An 18,966-nucleotide genomic window follows, 5' to 3' on the forward strand; every position below is an offset into this window, starting at 1 on the left:
AAGGCCAAGGAAGGGTTCAGAGTGCCACTGGCCCATGTGGACTTGGCCACAAGCATGTCACAATGCCTAAGAGGGAATTCCAGCACTAAAGCAGAATCTTCTGGTTGGAGTCTACCTAGAACTAGAAACTAAACACCTCAGACAACAAGACTGAAACACTCCCAGCCCTTTAGGACTAGAAGGTAGACGTTACAGATGAGAGGCTATAAACTCGGAAAATGTGCTGCGAGGGCTATGGCTTCTTGAATTCTCTATGCTGTTTTTCCTTGCTGTTTTCCTGTAGTGATTGTTACTGTCTTTTAAAATCTCTGGTCTTCCTTGGCTGCTCCAAGGAAAATCAGGGTAAACTTACTTAAGTCCATTCCATGGGCAGAGTGCTCAGGAGGAACAGCTAAGTTTATTACTATGAACATCTTGATGAAATAGACAATTTTCTAGGAAGTTAAAAATTACCAAGATTGACTCAAGAAGACTATTATCGGAACAGACCATTAAGCATGAAATGAATTGAGAAAAACTGTGGAAGAATTATCTCTGCAAAGGCTCTGAGCTCAGACAGTTTTATGGATGAGTTCTTTCAGATGGTTCTAGAGCACAGAAAAAAGATAGAAAGCTTCCCAATTCTTTTTACAAGGCTAACATAATTTTATGATGAAACCTGGCAAAAATAATATACAAATAAACACATGTACAATGGTATATAATATATGTAATACATACACACACATACACACACAAACCAATCTTAACTATGAGTATAGATACAAAAATCCCAAATAAAAAACTAATAAATCAAATCCAGGAGATACTAAAAAAAAAATTCAATGTGACTAGTACTATATCTATCTCTGGAATGCAATGATGACTTAAGATATTGAACTATACAATAGTCCACACCAACATGTCATAGAAAAGAAGACATAAGATCATCTTGATAGAATCTAAGAATTTATTTTGTAATGTAATACTTTTGTGAATTAAAAAAGAAAAAAACTTAGCAAATTAAAAGATAGGATCTTACACCTGTAATCAATATCCTTTTCTTGGTGAAAGAATAGATACATATCTACTAAAATTAGAAATAAGGTAAGTAAGACTTCTATTACTGTCATGATTACACATTTTCTATTTCTAGCCAATAACATGAAACAGAAATACAATATTTTTTAAAAGCCAGGAAAACAAAAAATCATTCTTCTCAGAAGATACCATAGTCTACAAAAAAAAAAAAAAAAATCCAAGAAAAAACTGCCAGAACTAATAAGAGTTTATTTAGGTGAGCAATCACAAGTTAAAAATAAGCAAATCTGTAGGTTACCTATATACCAGAAATAGCTAGTTAGAAAATACAATGGGGAAATAAAAGATTCTATTTAAATTAACAGTAAAATAACAATAATAATAAATAAACCTAAAAATAACCTTAATGAAAAAACAGGCATGGCCTGCTAAAAACATTCTTAAAAACTTTACTATGAGGCATAAAAGTAGACTTGAAGAAATACCACGGTCCCGGTGGGAAAATTGAACTTTTTCCAGATTCCTTCCCAAATATTTTTTTAAGAGAAGAGCCACATAGGACAGAAGGAGAAGAGCAAGGCTTGCAGGACATGCCCTCACAGGATCCGCACATCCTCATGAAGGAAGCATTTGAGAACACGGGGGAGCACAGTCCCCAGCCAGCCATGTCCACGTGTAAAGACCTAATGTCCCAGAGAGAGGAAAATATGCAAGTTTTAAAAACATGATGGAACATGAAACATGAGAATGCTTGAAATCAGCTTTGGAAATTATGAAACATAGATCACTTTGTTCTGTGACTATTTAAAACTTACTAATTATTCATTAAGGTAGGAAATTAAACAAATAAGACTGTGAGTGCCATCTCATGGAGAAAGCAACCAATATGATGTCCAAGTTATCTCTGTCACTATCCTTCCCAACCCTGCAAAGCCTGTGGTATCTGACGTGGTACAAAGCCCATGATAGCAGCAGTGTGGAGCTATTAACAGAAGTCATTAGATAAATCACTCAGACAGAATATATAGCCCCAAACATAAGAATATACAAATGCATTATTTGATCAAAGTGGCATTTTGCATCAGTGGGAAAAGGAAGGATTAATTAATTGATGTTTAGAATGAGTGGTTTACTTTTGGTGGGGAGAATATAAATTCTCAATTCAATTTTATGTAAAAATAATTCCAGATGAATAAAGAATATATCTGGAATTAAATTAAGGTAAAAATGTAATTAGAAGGAAATATAGAAAAATAGCAAAAAGCATCGAAACTCCATGAGGACAGGGATTTTTGTCTGTTTTGTTTATTCCTGTATCTCCAGCATCTAGAATAGTACCTGCTGCATAGTAATGCTCAATAATTTATCAAAAGGACGAATGAATGAACAAATCTTTTTCCGTTATAAATTTTCTGATTATGTTCTTTGTCACATTTTCTACTAGGGATTTTTTTTTCTTTAGTTACTATAATTTGTTTTTTAAAAATCTTACATATTAAGGATAATTCTCAGTACATTGAATTTATTGCAAGTAATTTCTCAAATGTCTTTTGTCTTTTCATTTATTTGAATTATTTACATCCGAAAAACTTACTTATATGAAGTTATCCAACTCAGACAATTCTCATTTATAATGTTTTTTTCTGATTATTATTATCTACAAAAAGTCCTCCCCCATTCCAAAGAGCTAGGGAGGCTGTCACCACCCTCTGTGGTCCCATCAAGTTTCTTTGACTGCAGGGCTATTCTATCCTCTCCCAGGCATCTGAGTCAGAGGGTTTCCCATCCCAACCAGACTCATCCCACCCCCAAAGCTCCCTTTCCAGCTCACTCTATTGCATAATTACACAGTGAGGTCATGTGTTTAGGATACCACTGTTCCGTCACCATGGAGATAACGAGATGTCAAAGCCTTGGCAAGACACTTCCCGTGCAGGATGAAGCCAAGGAGGAAGATGGAGGAAAGAGAGGAAGGACATGCCCATTAGCCAGAAGACCCAAAACATATCCCAAGGAGCTTTTGAGGTCATCTTTGTGCACAGTTTCCCAGCTCTCAGGTCTATTTGGAAAGCACATATCCTTCAGCCCAGCTCAGCACATGGCTACCACCCACAGGCAGCACCCGCCCCCAGAAGATGAGGTTTCCATCCCTTTCAACCTCTGGGGCTCCCAGCCTGACCCTGAGTTGGCTGATGGCCTCCGGCAGAATTCTCAACTCTGCTTTCCTGTTTCCTCTCAGAATAAAATTCCCTGTTTTCAGTCACTTCACGACATCATCCTTCCCGTCCCTTCTCCCCAGATTCCAATCTACTTTCCCCTCTACTTCCAGGACAACCCCTCTATGATAAGAATCTGTCTACCTTACTCATCTTGCAACATTAGTTCAGTGATTGACCACTGTCCTAAGGGGGAAAAAAATCTAAATTCTTTACGATCTGGCCCCTGCTTCTATTTCTGGCCAGCCTCTTACCACACGCTATACTGTGCTCGCCATATTCTTCCTAGCATTTGAAAATTCTGCCTTTCCCATCTAAAATAACTACCTCTTTCTGATTAACACTGGGCTAAGCAGAGTTCTATGAAGGTGGCATATATATCCTCATGTTTTAGATAACAAAATTAGAGTTCAGAGCACTTAAGCAATTTACCTAGGGTCACACAGCTTTTAAATAGCAGAGCTGGGATTCAAACCCAGGTCTTTCCAACTCTAAAAGTTGTGGCCCTTCCACTACCTAGGATGACCAACCATCCCAATTTTCCCAGAACTGTCTCAGTTTTAGCACTGGAAGTCCCACCTCCTGGGAAACCTCTCAGTCCCTGGTAAACTGGGATGGTTGGCTACCCTACCACTACCCCTTGCTGCTGCCTTTCCTGTTAATGCCAATTCATCTTTCACACACGAGCCTCCTTCAGGAACCCTTCCAAGACCATCCTGCACCAGAGAAGTGTATTCACTCTGTCCTTCCACATTCCTGGGCCTGCCTGCATCCTGAAAAATCACCTTATATCAAAAAGACCTGTTTACTTATTAATCTCTCTTGCTACAGGATGTACTCCTGGACTCCAAGCCCCGTTCATCTCTGTGGCACCAGGGCTTGACAAGGAGCAGGGGTTCAATTCGTGTTTGTCCATTGAAGGGCATATCTGACAAGGGCTGCTCTGCAGGTAACCTGGAGGCCACCACCTCCTGAGCAAAAGGTTTCCAGATATAACTTTGCAGCCAAAGAGTTCAGGAGCAGGTTGTTTGTGGAGTCTCACAGTCAGCAAGGATGACCCTAACAGTTGCTCTGCTTGGCACTCATGGGCCCCCTCAGGTCTATAAGTACAAATCTCACTCAAGCCCTTCTGCTGTTGGTTTTTAAGCCCATTGACATCTCTAATGCCCTCCTTAAAATTCTCTGGGAATGTCAGCTGTAGGATCCATTTATGAAGCTGTTCCAAGGGAAGGAGGAGGGAGAGAAGGAGGCATGCAGAATGCATCACTTTCCACATGGTTTCTGCTCTCAGCCTCAGAAACAATGGTGCTTGCACTCAGCAGCCACAGGAGGAAACTGCATCTCCACCTCACACCCGCACAAAACCAATTCTAGTGCAATGCACCCCCTAAGATGACAGAAGACCTGGTGATGATCGTCTGGAGGGAAAGAGAATGACGGATGCACTGCCCCTGTGAACAGGCGACATGGCCGGTACTTAGGAGAGACAAAGAAGAGCAAGCTCCATTTGGGCTGGTTCTGATTTACGCCAGCATGTCCCCCTGCTCTGACGGACAATCACTGGAATCAAAAACACCTGTCACATGTCAAAACACCAGCATCACAGCCACAGGCAGCACGCGAAGGACGGATATTCCATCAGCCAGCATCTTCTCCCTCCCACCTTTGCCTCATGATGAAAGCTCTGCCCCCTCCCCACAGTGATCCCCACTCCACGACAGCGACGCTCTGGAAGGGCTTGGGGAAGCATTAGCAAATAATGCATTTTAGCTGTTGGGAGAAATACAGAAGGAAAACAGGTCAGGGATGAGAAGAGAAGAGGTGATGGAAGAGGGGAAACTGGTTCCCGGAAAAACCGAGGAGGGAGCCCAGGCTTAGCGAGCCAACCGGATATTTGCATCAATGGTAATGGAGAGGAGAGCCTTCCTGTCAGCCCCCCACAGCACAGGGTTCACAAGGCACTCTCACAGATGCTCGTGAGCTCCTGCTGAGCTCTGTGTCCAACTTTTAGGGGAGGAAGGGCCATGATTATTAGTCTCATTGTGAAGACTTGAGGTGCAGAAATGTTTGCGGATCACCAAGTCTGCAGCTGGTAAGAAATGAAGCTCACACTTAAACCCAGCTCTTACTCCAGATTTTATTTCTCTAACAAACCCTCTTGTAGCATTTATTGTGTGCCAGGTATTGCTCTGATATTCTCTCATTTACTCTGTCTGATGGCCCTGGGCTCTCCTCTCTGTTCCACCAGTTCCCATCTTCCTCAGCTCCTGCCCTGCTAAACATCCTGGGAGATCTTTGTGACAAGTGAGCATGACCTAGTTTACTGCAGAGCCCCCTGAGGAAATCAGATTGAGGTCAGAGGGAGGCTTCATACCTCCTAGTTGGGCTTCTGCATTTCCTTCTACCAACCTGAAAAGTATCATGACTACCTGCCATGTGCCATGTCTGGAGCAGGGAACAAAGAGAAGCGGACCCCATCCTGCACCCCTAGACCGTGGCCAGTTCATGCCCATGTGCCATCTGACTCCCAGCAAACCCATGGGCTGCGCTGGAACTTCCCAGGAGGAAAATGTAGGAAAGTTCAGGCTGCAGGGAGATCCCAAGAGGGAAGGGGGAGGTTCTGAGGTCAGACACAAAATAGGGTTAAAGGATTAGATCCAGTGCCCTAGTTGGCAGAAAATTTTGGTACCCACATTTGTGATCGTGTTTCTTGTTCACACCGCAAGATGTAAACATCCATTCAGCAGGACAGACGGCTGCTCACCACATTTGGAAGAGCTTCTTTTCACTGAATGCCACTGCGTTTTAAAATTTTTAAAAATACATTATGACTTCTCAGTTCCTTAAAGAGAGCTTAAAACAGATGGGCCTACAGACAGGACAATGGTTTATCTTCTATGAGGTGCAGAACGAGCAAACCTCTCCAAGGACTCTTGACCTTTCATGGGGGACCAGACTCTGCCGATCCCTCACCCCCATTGAAAGACTTCCTTAGCAAAGCCAGCACCCTGAGCCAGGCATTGTGACTGCAGGGTCAGCCTCTGGCACAGCCTGGGAGCAGCCAATCCATGGAGGTGTAGGGTCCTCTCTCATTTGGTGGGAAACCACCCTCTAATCTGGTCTCAGAGTCTGGCTCACCATGGAAACAGCACTGAGCAAGCCCCGTGTTCTCCCCAGTTTCTTTGGTTCAAGGAAGTGCAGATCTACCTTTCTCCAGGGGAGCTCTCTGCTCAAGCAGGAGGAGGGTTTGGTCATCTCAGGGTCAGGAAGCTCCCCCGGCTTCATTTCTTCCCCAGAGCTCTGCATAGCTGCCCTCCCTCAGGGAAGCCCAGATGGAGGGACTGGACCTTTCATAAGGACTCTCAGATTGTCCCATTCTGGAGTCTGAAGAACGTTCTTCTGCTCTTCTGTCCCTGCCCTGACCCCTTTCTGCTTTCTCCAGCTGCTAGAGTTGGGGGGTGAAACAACGGCCCCCTCACCCCAGCAGCCAGGACCCAAGGGGGTAATGGTGCCAATTGATCTTCCAAAATAAAAAACACCGTTATATAGAGAAAGCACTTATCTGCAAACTGATAATCATTCGTTTCCACAGGTGGACAGTTTTGTGGCTTGTAGATTACCCACAGGTTTGTAAAAGGACTCTGGAGACCTCACCTCACCTGACATCACCAGAGGAAGGGTAAAAAGCGAATTTGTCAGTTCCAGAAGGCTACATGGGCTCATTTGTCTGGAGCCTTTGTTGGGAGAACCAAGGAAGAGTGTCATGCCTTTTCCATGGGCCGCCTGCCCAGTGTGGCCAGCGAGATAGGGCCTGAGCATGGGGGCTGGATGGCAGAGAATGGGGGTGGGGCAGAGGGGACCTCTGGGCCCACTATCCCTGGAGCAGACTTTAGCATTCTGTAGGCAATGCACAGAGGCCCAGCTGGCTCTAACCGAGAGAAGTTAGGATAGTAAACTGTAAGGATTTCTCAGAGACCCTAATGCCTCCTTCCATTGGCCCCTACTTCTACATAAAATGTCACCCTTAGCAGCACAGTTCTTCAAGATGTAAGAAGACTGGACCAAACCCCAACAACTCTGCCCCAAGTAGGCATTATTTCCAAATTCCCAGCCCTCAGAACCTTGGAATTAAAAGTAGCTGGTAATACCATTACACACTGAGTGTCCCTGTGCTGCATTTCTTTAGCAAATAACTTCTTTTTGGAGTTGAAGTGACTTAAAATCTTCTATCTGAGCTTGAGAGGGGCAGTGACTACAGTCTCAATGCCCAGAGGAGAGAAGAGCCTGGACTGTAGCTTGCCTGGGCCATGAACTTCTTTTTGGAGTTGAAGTGACTTAAAATCTTCTATCTGAGCTTGAGAGGGGCAGTGACTACAGTCTCAATGCCCAGAGGAGAGAAGAGCCTGGACTGTAGCTTGCCTGGGCCATGGGGAGTTGTGGCTTCTGGGCTCTCCCTTCCCACTGATTCTGCTTTTCTGCAGACACAGTTAGTGAAGACGAGGCCACACTGGAGTAGGGTGGGCCCCTAGTCCGACCCGACTGGAGTCCTTATAAAAGGAGGAAATTTGGACACAGAGGCTCGTGCATAGGAATTGCACCATGTGAGGATGAAGGCAGAGGACAGGGTGACACAGCCTGAGCCAATGATGCCAAAGATGGCCCGAAATCCACCAAGAACTGGGGAAGAGGCCTGAAGCAGGTTCTCCCTCACAGTCTCAGAAGGGATCAACCTTGCTGAGACCTTCATCTCCAACTTGTAGCCCCCAGAACCATGAGAAATAAATTTCTGTTGTTTCAGCCACTCAATTTGTCCTACTTGGTTACAGCTTTCTCTGAACACCCTCGATGCCACATGCTCCTGGTTTTCTCCTGCCTTGCAAACACTCCTCAGGGTCCTTAGCCGGCTCCTCTCCTTTCTCTCTAATCTCTAGAGGTAGGAGTCTCCTGAGCTCGGCAACTCACCCCCTTCTTTTTTTCCCCTACACTCTCTCCCTCAGTGACTTCAAACACTCCCATGGAGCTTTAGAAACCACATTTACACCAAAATATATAGGCCAATTTTAAATCTACCTCTCCCAGACCCATAGATCCTACTTGGCATCTCCCCACGAACAGGCATCTCAAGAATGAGAAATCCAAAGCCTGCCCGCAAGGCGCTGGGCAGCACGCTGGGCCCCAGGGTCCCAAGGAGAAGGAAGGAGCACCTCTCTGGCCAAGTCTCAGGAGGAACAGACGCTGCACCCTGGGAGGGTTAGGGAGTCCCTCTGCTCTCGCACGTTGATTCAACAGGATTTGAGTCCCGTAAGTACTGGGTATTTGGGGTACAGTGGGGAACGAGACAGATGCTGTGCCTGCCTTCTTAGAGCCCATACTCTGGGCTCCCCCAAGGCATCCATCCCAGTCCAGACAAACAAATCATATGGGACGGCTCGCAGAAAACCCTTCAGAACTATAAGTACATGCTCGTAAGTCCGAATTTGCCATGTGAAGAACAGCAGCCTTCACTTTTATATTTCAAAACTAATTAGCCAACGACTTGGGGGAGGAAGGTGGGGGTCAGCGTGGAGAGCGGAGGGTCTGTCCTGGACAGATCGAATGACGATGACATATCCATCCTTGGTGCACATGTAGACAGATCCTTTCAAAGGACATTGGTCTTCCTCCAAAGTTAGATCAGAATTCAAACTGCAGAAATGACTTTATGGGCTATTTTTTTAAATGTGCAAACAAGCCTGCAAATAATATTTAATAACATAGAAAACCAACATTTTCAAGCATTTTAGAGGCTTGCACAAAATATAATGATTTAAATTCTTTTTATCTCATGAAATAATGCTCCCTCCTCCATCACTCTTCTTCCATGTTTAAGAAGCAACTCTCAGTCCCATACCAAACTCATATCCAAACTGCAGCTTTTAAAAGCATGCTCATCAATGATTCTGATGGCCCACCCCTCCTGCTGGGCCCAGTGAACTTTAAGATCTTTTGGTATCTCAGAGTCCCATCCTACCATCCTAGATCTGCCATCACATGAGCCCCAGCTTGGCCTCGTGTCGCTGCCACTTGGCATAACATCATTAGAAGAGGATGTCTTCTGAGTGCTCAGGGCCACCCAGAGCTCTGGGATTCCCTAGGGGCTCAGGTTGCTACAGGTATGAGCGATTGTTATCGGGTGTGAGGGTGCAGTCCAGAATCCCCAGGACCTTGGCCAGGGAAGGTTCCACCTGAGCTCAAGGTCAGCAGTGAGCTACCCTGGAGCTGAGCGGTGAATTAGGGTACAAGGGCACATCCAGGAGCATCTTGGAGCTGGGCACAGCAAGTGCCCATCTCCAGGCAAGGGCCTGCAACATCTTCTCTGGTGACAGGCAAGGTCCTGGAGTCTGGGATGTACCTTCAGTGCCAGGTCTCTTCTTCCTCACTCTCCCTGGTCCCTCTCTCCAGTTTCTGTCTCTATGCAGATCTTCTGCCCAAGGGTACCAGCACAAAGGACATATGCTGAAGAGCAGCAGGAAGGGCAGAAGAAGGGGCACCACCCCAAGAATGAGTCTCATTAAGGTGGGGGCCAGGCAGCAGCCAGCCCAGCCAAGCCCCCCATGACTCATGGTCTCACACACTGCACATGAGGGCAGCTCTCTCTGACCGGGAAACTTCCCAGCTACCGTGACCTCCGGCAATTAGAGCTTGCCTTAACTTGTCCAAAAGAGACAACTGTGTGTTCTGGTGGGCAAAGAAGCATCTTACCCAGAAAACACAGAGGGGCCTCTGGTTTGGAGCCCGCTTGGGGTCTGCTTGGAAATAGTTTGAGAGGAAATCTTGGCACCTGCATCTCCTTTGGGCACACTTGGGATGCGCGAATCGGGGCCAGATGGATGAAATTGCCCTTGAAATGTGAGCAAGATTACAATCTGGGCAGGAGGGAGGGCAAAGGCATTCAGGGGTGAAGATGCCTGGGTGTGTGGTACTGGAGCCCAGCCATGGAGAGCACATGTGAATGTGGTGACAGAGCCCCCAGCATTGCTAGCTCTGCAGAGTTAGCTCAGGGATTCGAGCAGGAGAGGCAGAGACTCTGATTAACTGGGAAGGGCTGCACCTGAGATGGGGGTCAGAGCATCTCAAGTCTTTGTCACCCAGGCCCCAACCCCCCCCCCTTAAGCCCTGCCCACATTACAGCTCATAAGGTCCTTGAAACTTGATAGAACTTCCCAGGTTGCCTCCAAGGATGTTATTCCAGGCTAGGGCCATATCCGAGCAAAGTCTTTCACTACTAATGACCCTGGAGTTGATTGTGGGTGTTTAATCCCTGCACAAAGAGAGGGAAAATGACAACTCTCTGAACGGGAAGAAGGAAATCCAACATGGGCCCTGGAAATGGACCTGGGCCTGAGCATGACAATCCAGGTAAGCCAAATAGGAGCAGGTGAGTCAGGGGCTAAGAGGAGAGGTGGCTGGAGAGTCCAGGTCTCTGCCAGAGGTGGACAAACACGTGGGAAGAGAGGCTATGATTCAGCAGAGGGAGGAAGAGGGCAGCGTGCAAAAGACACCAGGAAGGAGCTAGGTTCTGAGCCAGAAGACAGCCCAGCAAGCCGTGCTGCCTCTGGGCCCACGGACCCTGCTCTCCCCAGTCCAACACATTTGCCACATGGTTTCACTGGCATTTCTGCATCTGCCCCACCTGGCAATGCCTGGAGTGTGTGCATGTGTTCCTAGGACATACCACACACGAAGCAGAGTTGGTACTCAGTTAGAGGTGTTGACTAAATGAATAAATGGAGTTAAGAATCACCAGAACATTCGAAATGAGGCCTAAAACACATCAATCTGGAGTGCACGTTCTTAGAGGTCCCCTCCCCAGCCCTCCAGCTGCCATCTCTCTGGTAGATCTCAACACAGGAAGCCCAGAGGCTGAAGCAGCACACGTCTGCTCTGACCCAGCAGGTGGACAGCTGCCTCAGCACTGATTTCCTGACAAGAAAGCAGCCCACAAGAACGTTTTCCTCTATGCTTCCTTCCTCCGTGATCTCATTCTTTCTTGTAGCTTTAAATGCCATCCCTGAGAGTTGATGACTTCCAAATGTCTATTCTCTGCCTGGACCTCTTCACTGAAATTCAGATCCGTATACCCAGTTGCCTACTTGGCAACTCCATCTGGATGTTTCAGCATCTCAAACTTAATATATCCCAAACCACCAGCCAAACCCATGTTACATACCAAAGCCTTCCCCTTCTCAGTAAACAGCAAGTCCATTCTTCTAATTGCCAAGCTATGATGATTAATCTTATGTGTCAGCTTGGCTGGGCCACAGTGCCCAGATATTTGGTCAAACATTATTCTGGATGTTTCTGTGAAGATGTTTTCTGGATGAGATTACCATTTAAGTCAGTGGACTCAGTAAAGCATGTTGCCCTCCAGAATGTGTGTGGACCTCATGCAGTCAGCTGAAGGCCTGGAGAGAACAAAAGACTGACCTCCCCGAGCAAGAGGGAATTTCGCCAGCAGACAGCCTTCAGGCTTAAACTACAATACTGGCTCTTCCCTGAGCCTCTGGCCTGATGGCCCACCCTGCAGATTTTGAACCTATCAGCCTCTACAATCTTGTGAGACAATTATTAAAATAAACATCCATCTCTCTCTCTCTTTTTCTGCCTATATCTAAATGTCTGTCTGTATATGTATACATACATACATCACACACACACACAAACACACACACACACACACACACACACACACACACACTATTGATTCTGGTTTTTTTTGCAGAATCCTAACACCCAAGCCAAAAGTCTTGGAATCATCCTTAATTCTCTCTCTCCCACAGTCCACGTCAAATCCAACAGCATACGTGTCAGTCCAACCTTCAAATTATATCCAGAATCCAGTGACTTCATACCAGCTGCAGTACTAACCACCCCAACGCAGGCCACTGTCATCTCCCACCTTGTTTACTACAACTACTGACTGGGCTCCCTGCTTCCACCAATGTGACCCCTTAGAAACCTAGGGCAGGTCACACCTGAGCAGATCTCCTCTGCTCAGAAGCCTCCAATGGCTCCCCTCTTCATTCATTCAAAGCTGACCTCCCTACATAACCCAAGAACATCTGCACCCCACCCTACCTCACCTCCATGACCTCTCTGAATTCCCCTCGTGCTCACACCCCTCTAGCTACATCCACTCCTTTGCTGTTCCTTGCACACACCAGGCATGTCCTATCCGAAGGCCTGTGCAGCTGCCATTCTCTCTGCCTGGAATGCTCTTTCCTCAGAATTCTCCATGGTTACCTCCCTCCCTCCCTTTGGGTCTTAACACAAATACCAACTTCTCAATGAGGCTATCTCTGACCATCCTAAGATTGAGCCTCATACACACACTCAACACTGCCCCTCACCATCTTGTTTTATTTTTTACCATAAGTTATATGATATACTGTACACTTTGCTTATGATCTTATTCATTCCCCCAACTAAAACATAGGATCTGTGAAGAACAGGACACTTTGTCTCTTGCTTGCTGCTGCTCTCTCCTTGGGGCCTAAACAGTGCCTAGCAAGTAGTAGGCATCTGTCTTAGTTTGTTTGGGCTGCTGTAACAAAATTCCATAGACTGGGTGGCTTATTAACAACACAAATTTATTTCTCACAGTTCTAGAGTCTGAGAAGTCCAAGTTCAAGGCAGAGCAGATTCTGTGTCTGGTGAGGGCCTGTTTCTCATAGACAGCCATCTTCTCATTGCAATCTCACGTGGTAAAAAGGATGAGGGGGTCTCTCTAGGGCCTTATTTATAAGGGCACTAATCCCATTTATAAGAGCTCCACCCTCATGACCTAATTACTTCCCAAAGGCCCTTTCTCCTAATAACATAACCTTGGGGGTAAGGATTTCAACGATGAAGCAGGGAGAAGGGACATAAACTTCAGACCACAGCAGCAGTCAGTAAGCATGTGTTAACAAAAGAATGGGTGAACAAATGAGCCAGTTACACCCCAGCACATATGAGGTGGGCTCTCTGCTTCTGTTCCTCACACCAGCATTGGTTTCAGAGTCTGCACGGGCCAGCGCTCATCTCCCCCAGAGCCATGGAGGCAGGAGAGGGCTCCAGGCGGAAAGGGAGACTTCTCTCCCCAGGCTCATGCTTGGCTGGGTGCCCAATAAATGTTCTGAGTGTCACATGCACTCATAATTAAAGTTTGGGAAAAAACTCTTCACCAGGCCTCCTTCCTAATCTCTGAGACATTCTGAATGCTCGACTGGAAATATTGAGCACTGAAGGGCCTTGACTGGGGTTTTAAAAACAAAGCGATGATGACAACATGTGATCTTCACAACCCTCCCCCCCAGGTCCCACATGAGTGGCAGTTAAATTGCAAAGCCCTCTAATTCCCCCAACTCCCAGGAGAGTGGGTCTTTCCTCTACATTCATTCTATGTGGGAAAAAGAAATCACTGTTTGCCTAAAGCTCAGGGGTGAGATTATTTTTAAGTCATCTTATTCTGAGGCAGGAGACACAAAGATAGCCCGAGGCTAGAGAAAAGAGCCAGAGACACTAGAGACAGCAGAATTTTCATAAATTTTAAACCAAAGTCTCAATTATTCCGTTTTATTTGGTGCCAATAATTAACTTTTTCTGCGGCTCCCCTGTTGCCATAATAACCTGTCAACAAACAAGTGACTGAGAGGAATTGGATGGTCTTGGGGCTAGGCTGAACATTCAGGCCAGGGAGAGCTGGTCCACCTGCCCAGCCAGGCTCTCCATCACCCTCAGCACCTGGTGCATGGGCCAACCTGAATCAAGAACTTCGGCAGCGGCTTCCAGCCTGGGTGCCAGGCACTCCCTGTGTGACTCCCTGTGATGCCCTCTCAGCTGACAGTGGGGCAGCTGTCCTCGGGGAAAGAGGGTGCTGCAAACATTTGTGGTCAGCACAGGTACCAAAAACTCAACCTCCCCTAACTCTCTTTGATGTATTTGTCTCCATCCCAGAACTGGGAGTGCCTGACATCAGGCTGGGCTAGACTGGCCAGCACTCCCAACACATCTAATGAAAGAGCCATAACAGCAGCTAACATTTCATTGCACCTTGAATTACCAGGTGTTTTACATGTAATAACACATTTAATCCTCAAAGGGTTATTATCCTCATTTATAAATATGGAAACAGAGGCCTAGAGAAGCTTGGTGATAGCTCAAGAGCACACAGTTAGTGGGTGGGATCAGGACTTGAGCATAGGCAATCCAAATCTGCAGCCTGAGTGTGTAAACCCCACTCCATTCTGCTTCTCATGGCTGGAGGGAGAGCTAGATGACTCACCGACGGCTGCACAGATGTGTCCTGCTGAGAGGCTTGTAGACTCCAGACACATGGGCCTCCTGGTTTCTAAACACCTCAGGGCCTGTGCACTGAATCTTTTCTAAAGCTCATGCCCTCAGATCTCCACTTATCCTCAGTCTCAGCTCCAGTGGCCCAACCTCAGAAAGCCCTCCCTGGCCATATTCTAGAAGCTACTGCTCCCACTGGATTATCTCTATTTATTCTGTTTTCATCATTGCAGTCATCATTATCTGAAATGATCCTGCTTATTTGTTTCCCTATCGGCTATCTCCCTCCAATATTTCAGTAAACTAAGCTCCATGAAGGGCAGGGACCTAGATTCTTCTGCTTAACTCATCATAACATCCAGAACAGTACCTGGCTCATAGGTAGGCACTCAGTTAATTTTACTGAAAGTGTAAATTAATGATTAAGCAAAAAAGGATGAAAGCCCAAGAGCAGGGCTCTGGCCTCCTAGACACACATGGAGCAGTGGGCACTACAGTACGAGCCCAGAATCTCCACAGCATCCACACGCAGAGGTCTTGGAGGGCTTTGCCCGACTGCCCAAAGCTGAGCCTCCCAAACCCAGGTTGTGTGTTTCCTTCCCAGGGCCTGCAGAGAGATGCCCCAGATCTTCATTTTCTTCAATCCAAGGGTCACCAGCCACATGCAGCAGGGGAGGACTTGAATCCCAGCTACTCCAACTGAGGAAGTGAACTTTTAATTTTATTTTGTTTTAATGAATTTAAAATTAAAAACTGATACTCAAGTCAGTTATTGGAAAACTTTTAAGCATGGTTGGAAGAATTTGGATATGTGAATCTGCTTTTTCAAGACTCAATTTTATCAACTAGAAATACAGATCAAGTATTGCCAAGGAAAATTTAGCATCTGAATTGAAAAGTGCTCTAAGTGCACATGCTTGATTTTGAAGACTGAGTACAAAAAAAGAATGTATAATATGTTAATGTTTTTGTAGGGATTATATGTTGATATGATAATATTTTGGATATATTGGGTTAAATAAAAGGTATTATTAAAATTAATTTCACCTGTTTCTTTTTATATTTCAATGTGGCTACTAGAAAATTTTAAATTATATTTGTGGCTCACATTATATTTCTATTGGACTGGGCTGCTGTTCAATAGAACTGAACATCTGACTTGAAAATAGGCCCAGTTTGAGTTTTAACAGGAACAAAACTATGGAATTGTTTAGAGAGAAACTCCCTTCACTGATCAGTTTTTCTCTGTGATACTGGAAAGAAAGCCAGAGACCCTGAGGGCAGTGGGACATCCCTGGCCCAAGAACCACACAATGAACACAACACAACCCAGCAAATTGACCAGAAGATTCAAGTTCAAAGTTCAAAGACCCTCAGGATTAAGTCAAGGGCCCCACCACCTCTCACAATCAGACCATTTCATTTCTTTTCCTAGAAGGAAATTATCTTACCCCCACAAGATTGCACACTGTATATTTTTATGTACATTAAGAGGAATTTTCAAATTAATCTAGCTGTATAAAAATGAGCTTCTACCCACAGCCAGGAGTTCTATAGGTAGGGAAGTTGAACTGTTTCCACAAAAGCACCTTTTAAAGGCAATGGAAAAGCATCCCAGCCTTTATGCTTGCCAGAGACTCCACAATCCCTGTCCCTGTGGCCACCGACAGGAGCTAGAACTCAAGCCCCTAGTGGCAAAGCCGGGTGACCAGCTCCTCCCAAGCAGATAGATAACATTCCTCCTACTCGTGGCCAGCTGAGGACCTCTGGGTTGCTTGAGAGAAAGTAACTACTGACCCATTAGGAATGTCTGATACTTTTATTAGGTGAAGAGAAAGTTGCTATACAAGCTCCTATTTATATGAAGCGCCTATTGCACAATGAAGCTCTTTTAAAAAAAAAAAAAGTGAGACAGAGGAAAATGTAAACAAAACCTGAAAGCTAATTTCTTATTTAAAGGACTAGGAAAGAGGCTTTGGAGGTAAGAGGGGGCCAGAGTCCGGGAAAATTTTTATGGCATATTTTGGATAATAAATTTTGCTGAGAAAAGGCCCCTGGCAAGCATATCATAGCTCCTTGATTTACAGTTGTTGACATTTTAAAGGAAGTTAAGCCTCCCCTCCACTCAAGCAGGGAAGAGTTAACAGAATTCAATGAGTCTATTATGAGAGTCTCTCTTTTTGGAATAAATGAACCTGGTTAACCTGCAATTTGGACCTCGCTACCTCCATACTCCTCAAAAAAAGGCAATGGCTGAAGAAAAGAGCTCCTTCAGCCTGGGGAAGTTTGTTTTCCAGGAATCAGTAGCCCCAAGTGTCCACAAAGGCCCTGGGGTGTTCAACAGTGTAGGGACAGCCCTTCCTGCGGGGAAGGGACATCCTGGGAAAGGCACCCGGCCTGAGTCAGAGAGAGAAGAGTACCCCAACTCTGAAATTAGGTATCTCAGAAGGCTTCCCAGGAACTAGTCTTTGAGAATGAAGCCACCATCCCTGGGGCTGGTGGCAGCCCAGACTTGGCACTGTTCTTTGTAAACTAACATCAGCAATATGCAGAATAATGGCTTCCCAAAGATGTCCACATCCCAATGCCTTGTGCCTATGTGACATTACATGGCAAAGGGAAATTAAGGTTGCAGATGGAATTAAGATTGCTAATCAACTGATCTTAAAATAGGGAGAGTAACCTGAATTGCCTGGTCCTTAAACGTGGAAGAGAGAGGCAGAAGAGTCAGCACCAGAGAGACTTGTTCAGCCACAGCTGACTTTGAAAACGGAGGGAGGGGTCATGGGCCAAGGAATCTGGGCAGCCTCTAGAAGCTGGAAAAGGCAAGGAAACAGATCCTTCCCTGGAGCTTCCAGAAGGAATGCAGCCCTGCTCACACCTTGATTTTAGCCCAGCAAGGCCCATTTCAGACTTCTGATCTCCAGAACTATAAGATCCTAAATTTGTGTCACTTTCAACCATTTCTTGTGGTCATTTGTTACAGCAGCAATAGGAAACTATTACAACATCTTTCTTTCCTCAATTATCCCCAAATGTCCCCCTTCTCCCTGAACAGATTAAGGAAGTTAAGGAAGAGTTTCTCTACATGAATGAAGTAAAGCCTGTTCAGAGGTTTGATCCAAAGTTGAATGCATCTATTTCTAAGGGCCTCTCCCCTCCCTTGTCCTGGAGTCTTGTTCTCAGAAAGCCACAGCCTGACTATTGAGCTTTATGCCCACAATCTCCTCCTATGTCTTTCATTCTACATTACCTCCCACCTGTGAAGCCAAGGGAGAAGAAACCATTAGGATCAAAGAGAAAACATGTACCAATTTTATTTTTTCTACTGCAGTGGTATAGGCCAAGAGCTCTTTTTTCAAAGCTGTCTTTAAGAACATCTATTCCCCTTTGTAGTTCTACAGATGTGGTTATAAGGCCCAGAGTGGGAAATTCTTCCAGGTCACACAGCCAGTTAGTGACAGACCCAGGGCTCCTGTGCCTCACAATTCAAACCATCATTCTGGAACCTTCCTAGCCCCACAGCTATATAGAGCAGCTTGGGTCAATGCTGTTCATGAAGTTAATGTTCCCCTGCCCTGCATACTTGCTCCTCACCTTCTCTCCCTGCACCTGCCCACCTCCCCCAAGGTCCCCTGCCAGGTACTCAAGTCTTCACCTCAAGGTTCAGGGGCCTGAAACTATCTTGGCTTAAACAGGCAGCACAGAAGGCTTAGGACACATTAGCTCCTAGTGAGAAAAAGCTGTTACAACCACAGCCTTGAGAGAGAGCTCAAATTCCCAGCATCCTGCCCCCTGTCTCCCACCTCACAAGGAGGAGGTTAACCAGATCCATGCTCTTAAATCCTCAGCTGCACCCGTGTCCTGACCACCTTCAGGTTCCTGTTCAATGTTGAGCAAACCCTGCCTCATTTCCCGGGCCGGTGGAGCTCTATCCACATCCCAGCATCAGTGAATTTCCTTTAAATATCATCACATCATCAGAGGCCTCGGGAGGCCCAACCCATCAGGCTGCACATGGAAGATTCCTGTCTGCAGCCTGAGCTCAGAAGCGGAGCCCGTTCTTTTCCAAAACTAAACCCACTTAAGGGCAACTGGGGCAGTAATCCTTTAAACCATGCAAACTTGCCTAAGGCCAAGACTCTGATCCCTTCATATTCTGGCTGCCTTCCCCCTCCTGGCTGACCCGCTGGCCTCAGCGCCTGTCTACTTAGTTTCCAAGAGCTAAACCTTCGACCTGGGCCACTGCTGCCCAGTGCTCCTTAGACGAAAATATTCAAGCTATTTGCATTTGGTCTTCCCTTCGTCTTGCTCCCACCGTGGCTGCTCCCCTTCCTCTTAATTATGCAGTAACGAATAACTGTGCTAACTGAAATTGGGGAGGCTACTTGCCTCTAAAAGTCGGTAATTAGCCCCA

This window comes from Cynocephalus volans, chromosome 14, assembly GCF_027409185.1.
Source record: "Cynocephalus volans isolate mCynVol1 chromosome 14, mCynVol1.pri, whole genome shotgun sequence".
Lineage (NCBI taxonomy): Eukaryota > Metazoa > Chordata > Mammalia > Dermoptera > Cynocephalidae > Cynocephalus > Cynocephalus volans.